The following is a 7,500-nucleotide window of genomic DNA, read 5'->3' on the forward strand; positions in this document are numbered from 1 at the left end:
AGTAATAGATAGAGCCATCAAAATACAGATAATGTATACAACTGTCCGTATACATGCTGAAAGACTCTGCTCACAATCACAACCACACGTCAGCCAGACACTCTTATCACGCACTACTCTCTGCCTGTAACAGGCACAGAGACAATATGTAAGCACCAGCATGGAACAACACCCAGTGCATCCTCTCCGCCACATTAGACAATCCACACTATCATAACCAGACCGGGAGGTCCACTCACAAAACAGAATATCCCACCCTTCCGACAACCACCATTGCTCAGCTAAGCCACCAACACCCACACACGTCCTACACAGGGGTACACCCAACATCACAATACTGCCTCCTGTCACAGCACACAAACAATGGCAGGAATGAAAGACACAGGTCTGCCACAAGCATGGAATCAGAGCGCCGCCTGTCATGAGCCAAAGGTGCATCCTGACGTGGCAAATCAGATGATGCCGCAGGCATCCACTTACTATAATCACAATCAACAAACCGGCCGCCGCCGCCGCCGCCCCCCCCCCCCCCCCCCCCCCAATACACCTTTCCTTACAACAATGTGTACCTTAACCTAACCCATATTGCGCCTTAACCTAACCCATATTGCGCCTTAACCTAACCCATATTGCGCCTTAACCTAACCCATATTGCGCCTTAACCTAACCCATATTGCGCCTTAACCTAACCCATATTGCGCCTTAACCTAACCCATATTGCGCCTTAACCTAACCCATATTGCGCCTTAACCTAACCCATATTGCGCCTTAACCTAACCCATATTGCGCCTTAACCTAACCCATATTGCGCCTTAACCTAACCCATATTGCGCCTTAACCTAACCCATATTGCGCCTTAACCTAACCCATATTGCGCCTTAACCTAACCTATATTGTCCCTTAACCTAACCCATATTGTCGCTTAACCTAACCTATATTGCGCCTTAACCTAACCCATATTGCGCCTTAACCTAACCCATATTGTCCCTTAACCTAACCCATATTGTCCCTTAACCTAACCTATATTGTCCCTTAACCTAACCTATATTGTCCCTTAACCTAACCCATATTGTCCCTTAACCTAACCTATATTGTCCCTTAACCTAACCTATATTGTCCCTTAACCTAACCTATATTGTCCCTTAACCTAACCTATATTGTCCCTTAACCTAACCTATATTGTCCCTTAACCTAACCTATATTGTCCCTTAACCTAACCTATATTGTCCCTTAACCTAACCCATATTGTCCCTTAACCTAACCGATATTGTCCCTTAACCTAACCTATATTGTCCCTTAACCTAACCTATATTGTCCCTTAACCTAACCTATATTGTCCCTTAACCTAACCTATATTGTCCCTTAACCTAACCTATATTGTCCCTTAACCTAACCTATATTGTCCCTTAACCTAACCTATATTGTCCCTTAACCTAACCTATATTGTCCCTTAACCTAACCTATATTGTCCCTTAACCTAACCTATATTGTCCCTTAACCTAACCTATATTGTCCCTTAACCTAACCCATATTGTCCCTTAACCTAACCCATATTGTCCCTTAACCTAACCCATATTGTCCCTTAACCTAACCCATATTGTCCCTTAACCTAACCTATATTGTCCCTTAACCTAACCCATATTGTCCCTTAACCTAACCCATATTGTACCGTAACCTAACCTATATTGTACCTTAACCTAACCTATATTGTACCTTAACCCAACACACGTTGGGCCTTAACCTGCTCTGTAATTGTCATACGACGCGTTAAATTAGTGTAGTGTTGCCTAACTGCAACCCCCGCAATATAGTTTGCTACTCGCACTGCCCGGTCCCCAGAGTATCGCTTCATGTTAAACACCTTGCAGCTATACACTGTAATGCGGATGGCAGCAGGACGTACATGCTCAATGCCCTTCGCAGTTGTTCATTGGCATTCGCATGGCGAAGCACAGCCTACGTTGTGGTACGGCTTGTGTCAACTGTCCGCTGATGTTGTACGTCCAAATCACACACTGTACTGCACATTGGTCCTCATGTACTGAATGATACATCGTGGTACATGTGTGACCGTACCACGACTGCGCCAACAACGGCGAACCATACGGTCCAAATATTGTGCACTCAGCTACGTGTCGTCTCCCTATAAGAGCTGGATTGAAGTATGGTATGCCGTGGATGGCGATCAGCATGAGCCGTCTGTTGATGTAGTGGCGCGTGTTGTCAGACGTAGTCGTCTCTTCTCACACACCGTGATAGCATGGTGCACTGCGTTCCACATCTGCGACATGCGACAGAGGCCGGTTGACAGTCGTTCGCGCAATGGACATCGCATACGTACGGGGGCCACCTTCCACGTGTTCGCGAAGCGTGCACATGTTGTTGCGTGTATGTGGGCAGACATAGTGTGTCGTGACACCTGACACAGGCATGCAACAATCGTTGAATTTGCAAATGGCGATGGACGTCTACGTTTGCTGGTGACGTTACGCAAATGAAGAACTGGTAAACCGTTGTGGTGCGGTTGTTCTCGCTAGAGGTGAATCAGTGATGGCGACGATCGGTTGAGCTACCAACCGGTTGTTTCAGCGATACCCACCATGCCCACGAACGTGAATGGCATGTGGGTGTGAAGCGATACGCGGCGGTGGCTGGGTGGGACCGTCCCCGGCCGGTGAGGGGGGGCCTCCCGGCGTGCTGGCCGCGCGGTGCGTGGGCGCACGCGCTACAGCCGGCTGGTGGGGGCGGCCAGTGGCAGGCGCGCCGGCCGACGGAGGCGGCAGGCGGCGCAGCTGCGCGCCGGCGCACCCTGCACGCGGCGCCGTGCGGCCAAAGTAGGTCCTCGCGGGCCCGGTGCGAAGCGCGGTGGACATCTGCAGTGTGCTGGTCCGATTGAGGACTGTGTGCGCTGAGGATGCGCCGCCGCCCGGCGCTCGGCGCCGCGACGCCGTCTGCTGCTCGGTCGCCTCTGCGGTTCTCGCAGGTGGATTGTATCGCAGCTGTGCGGACGTGTTGGCGCGTGCGCTGTGCTGGGAGAGTTCGCTTCGGCACCCAAGTGGGGCTTTTGTCCTTCTGTGGCGCTGGCGTTGGAGCTGCCGGCCACCGTAGGTGGCGCGTGTTGTCTCCCGCCGGCAATGCCACGACAGCACGCTCCCGGGCCTCTGTCGGCAGCGGCAAGCTCAGTTGGGAGCACGGGTGGTCGCACCTAAAGCGTCTACTCGCCAAACTCCGGGCGATTGCGCCTCTCTCGAACCCGACCAAGTACTTAGGACGGCGCTGCGCGCCGCCGGGACCTGAGAGGGTTTCGAGGTGTATTGTGCAGGGGAGCTCAGCCTCCTCCTGTTTGCAGAATAATTGAGCGGACGCTTGCGTGTTCGCGCGGGCCCCCGGGACACACTCCCGGGCGGCCGGCTGCTCAGCTCTAGTTGACGCAGCTCCCTGGTTGATCCTGCCAGTAGTCATATGCTTGTCTCAAAGATTAAGCCATGCATGTCTCAGTACAAGCCGCATTAAGGTGAAACCGCGAATGGCTCATTAAATCAGTTATGGTTCCTTAGATCGTACCCACGTTACTTGGATAACTGTGGTAATTCTAGAGCTAATACATGCAAACAGAGTCCCGACCAGAGATGGAAGGGACGCTTTTATTAGATCAAAACCAATCGGTCGGCTCGTCCGGTCCGTTTGCCTTGGTGACTCTGAATAACTTTGGGCTGATCGCACGGTCCTCGTACCGGCGACGCATCTTTCAAATGTCTGCCTTATCAACTGTCGATGGTAGGTTCTGCGCCTACCATGGTTGTAACGGGTAACGGGGAATCAGGGTTCGATTCCGGAGAGGGAGCCTGAGAAACGGCTACCACATCCAAGGAAGGCAGCAGGCGCGCAAATTACCCACTCCCGGCACGGGGAGGTAGTGACGAAAAATAACGATACGGGACTCATCCGAGGCCCCGTAATCGGAATGAGTACACTTTAAATCCTTTAACGAGTATCTATTGGAGGGCAAGTCTGGTGCCAGCAGCCGCGGTAATTCCAGCTCCAATAGCGTATATTAAAGTTGTTGCGGTTAAAAAGCTCGTAGTTGGATTTGTGTCCCACGCTGTTGGTTCACCGCCCGTCGGTGTTTAACTGGCATGTATCGTGGGACGTCCTGCCGGTGGGGCGAGCTGAAGGCGTGCGACGCGCCTCGTGCGTGCTCGTGCGTCCCGAGGCGGACCCCGTTGCAATCCTACCAGGGTGCTCTTGAGTGAGTGTCTCGGTGGGCCGGCACGTTTACTTTGAACAAATTAGAGTGCTTAAAGCAGGCAAGCCCGCCTGAATACTGTGTGCATGGAATAATGGAATAGGACCTCGGTTCTATTTTGTTGGTTTTCGGAACCCGAGGTAATGATTAATAGGGACAGGCGGGGGCATTCGTATTGCGACGTTAGAGGTGAAATTCTTGGATCGTCGCAAGACGAACAGAAGCGAAAGCATTTGCCAAGTATGTTTTCATTAATCAAGAACGAAAGTTAGAGGTTCGAAGGCGATCAGATACCGCCCTAGTTCTAACCATAAACGATGCCAGCCAGCGATCCGCCGCAGTTCCTCCGATGACTCGGCGGGCAGCCTCCGGGAAACCAAAGCTTTTGGGTTCCGGGGGAAGTATGGTTGCAAAGCTGAAACTTAAAGGAATTGACGGAAGGGCACCACCAGGAGTGGAGCCTGCGGCTTAATTTGACTCAACACGGGAAACCTCACCAGGCCCGGACACCGGAAGGATTGACAGATTGATAGCTCTTTCTTGATTCGGTGGGTGGTGGTGCATGGCCGTTCTTAGTTGGTGGAGCGATTTGTCTGGTTAATTCCGATAACGAACGAGACTCTAGCCTGCTAACTAGTCGCGTGACATCCTTCGTGCTGTCAGCGATTACTTTTCTTCTTAGAGGGACAGGCGGCTTCTAGCCGCACGAGATTGAGCAATAACAGGTCTGTGATGCCCTTAGATGTTCTGGGCCGCACGCGCGCTACACTGAAGGAATCAGCGTGTCTTCCTAGGCCGAAAGGTCGGGGTAACCCGCTGAACCTCCTTCGTGCTAGGGATTGGGGCTTGCAATTGTTCCCCATGAACGAGGAATTCCCAGTAAGCGCGAGTCATAAGCTCGCGTTGATTACGTCCCTGCCCTTTGTACACACCGCCCGTCGCTACTACCGATTGAATGATTTAGTGAGGTCTTCGGACTGGTACGCGGCATTGACTCTGTCGTTGCCGATGCTACCGGAAAGATGACCAAACTTGATCATTTAGAGGAAGTAAAAGTCGTAACAAGGTTTCCGTAGGTGAACCTGCGGAAGGATCATTACCGACTAGACTGCATGTCTTTCGATGTGCGTGTCGTGTCGCGCAACACGCTACCTGTACGGCTCGCAGTAGCCGTGCGCCGCGTGCGGAACCACGCGTGCTTCTCAAAACTAACGCCAATGTTGTGTGGTACGAGCGCTGAAGCGCTGGAGCGGCTGGCCTGCGGCACCTGGCGCCTGGCGCCGGTTTTGAATGACTTTCGCCCGACTGCCTGTCCGCTCCGGTGTGGAGCCGTACGACGCCCATCGGCCGTGAGGCTGTTGGACACAGAACGCTTGAACAGGGGCCGCCACACGCCTACGTCCCGCCTATGCAACTGTCTTGAAAGAGACAGTGGAAACTAAGAAAAAGATCACCCAGGACGGTGGATCACTCGGCTCGTGGGTCGATGAAGAACGCAGCAAATTGCGCGTCGACATGTGAACTGCAGGACACATGAACATCGACGTTTCGAACGCACATTGCGGTCCATGGATTCCGTTCCCGGGCCACGTCTGGCTGAGGGTCGGCTACGTATACTGAAGCGCGCGGCGTTTGCCCCGCTTCGCAGACCTGGGAGCGTCGCGGCCGCCTGTGGGGCCGGCCGCGCCTCCTTAAACGTGCGATGCGCGCCCGTCGCCTGGCGGTTCGCATACCGGTACTTACTCGGTAGCGTGCACAGCCGGCTGGCGGTGTGGCGTGCGACACCTCGTACAACGACCTCAGAGCAGGCGAGACTACCCGCTGAATTTAAGCATATTACTAAGCGGAGGAAAAGAAACTAACAAGGATTCCCCCAGTAGCGGCGAGCGAACAGGGAAGAGTCCAGCACCGAACCCCGCAGGCTGCCGCCTGTCGTGGCATGTGGTGTTTGGGAGGGTCCACTACCCCGACGCCTCGCGCCGAGCCCAAGTCCAACTTGAATGAGGCCACGGCCCGTAGAGGGTGCCAGGCCCGTAGCGGCCGGTGCGAGCGTCGGCGGGACCTCTCCTTCGAGTCGGGTTGCTTGAGAGTGCAGCTCCAAGTGGGTGGTAAACTCCATCTGAGACTAAATATGACCACGAGACCGATAGCGAACAAGTACCGTGAGGGAAAGTTGAAAAGAACTTTGAAGAGAGAGTTCAAAAGTACGTGAAACCGTTCTGGGGTAAACGTGAGAAGTCCGAAAGGTCGAACGGGTGAGATTCACGCCCATCCGGCCACTGGCCTCCGCCCTCGGCAGATGGGGCCGGCCGCCCGCGCGGAGCAATCCGCGGCGGGGTCGTGTCCGGTTGCCTTTCCACTCGCCGCGGGGTGGGGCCGTTCCGGTGTGCGGTGGGCCGCACTTCTCCCCTAGTAGGACGTCGCGACCCGCTGGGTGCCGGCCTACGGCCCGGGTGCGCAGCCTGTCCTTCCGCGGGCCTCGGTTCGCGTCTGTTGGGCAGAGCCCCGGTGTCCTGGCTGGCTGCCCGGCGGTATATCTGGAGGAGTCGATTCGCCCCTTTGGGCGCTCGGGCTCCCGGCAAGCGCGCGCGGTTCTTCCCGGATGACGGACCTACCTGGCCCGGCCCCGGACCCGCGCCGCTGTTGGCTCGGGATGCTCTCGGGCGGAATAATCGCTCCCGTCAGCGGCGCTTCAGCTTTGGACAATTTCACGACCCGTCTTGAAACACGGACCAAGGAGTCTAACATGTGCGCGAGTCATTGGGCTGTACGAAACCTAAAGGCGTAATGAAAGTGAAGGTCTCGCCTTGCGCGGGCCGAGGGAGGATGGGGCTTCCCCGCCCTTCACGGGGCGGCGGCCTCCGCACTCCCGGGGCGTCTCGTCCTCATTGCGAGGTGAGGCGCACCTAGAGCGTACACGTTGGGACCCGAAAGATGGTGAACTATGCCTGGCCAGGACGAAGTCAGGGGAAACCCTGATGGAGGTCCGTAGCGATTCTGACGTGCAAATCGATCGTCGGAGCTGGGTATAGGGGCGAAAGACTAATCGAACCATCTAGTAGCTGGTTCCCTCCGAAGTTTCCCTCAGGATAGCTGGTGCTCGTACGAGTCTCATCCGGTAAAGCGAATGATTAGAGGCCTTGGGGCCGAAACGACCTCAACCTATTCTCAAACTTTAAATGGGTGAGATCTCCGGCTTGCTTGATATGCTGAAGCCGCGAGCAAACGACTCGGATCGGAGTGCCAAGTGGGCC

At 54.7% G+C, this 7,500-nt stretch overlaps 3 non-coding genes across 3 annotated transcripts in view; all 3 read left to right on the forward strand.

Annotated features, from left to right (window-relative positions):
* The first annotated feature begins 3,435 nt into the window (after positions 1-3,435).
* Positions 3,436-5,345, forward strand: LOC126445736 (small subunit ribosomal RNA). Its single transcript, XR_007583066.1, has one exon. It is a non-coding gene; the product is annotated as a small subunit ribosomal RNA (ribosomal RNA).
* Positions 5,346-5,697: 352 nt separating this feature from the next.
* Positions 5,698-5,852, forward strand: LOC126445727 (5.8S ribosomal RNA). The gene has a single exon (XR_007583059.1). It is a non-coding gene; the product is annotated as a 5.8S ribosomal RNA (ribosomal RNA).
* Positions 5,853-6,040: 188 nt separating this feature from the next.
* LOC126445733 (large subunit ribosomal RNA) overlaps positions 6,041-7,500 on the forward strand; it is a 4,222-nt gene continuing 2,762 nt past the window's right edge. The window contains exon 1 of the ribosomal RNA XR_007583063.1: positions 6,041-7,500. This exon is cut by the window's right edge and continues 2,762 nt beyond it. This is a non-coding gene — a ribosomal RNA (large subunit ribosomal RNA).

Source organism: Schistocerca serialis, unplaced genomic scaffold, assembly GCF_023864345.2.
Source record: "Schistocerca serialis cubense isolate TAMUIC-IGC-003099 unplaced genomic scaffold, iqSchSeri2.2 HiC_scaffold_350, whole genome shotgun sequence".
NCBI classification, from domain to species: domain Eukaryota; kingdom Metazoa; phylum Arthropoda; class Insecta; order Orthoptera; family Acrididae; genus Schistocerca; species Schistocerca serialis.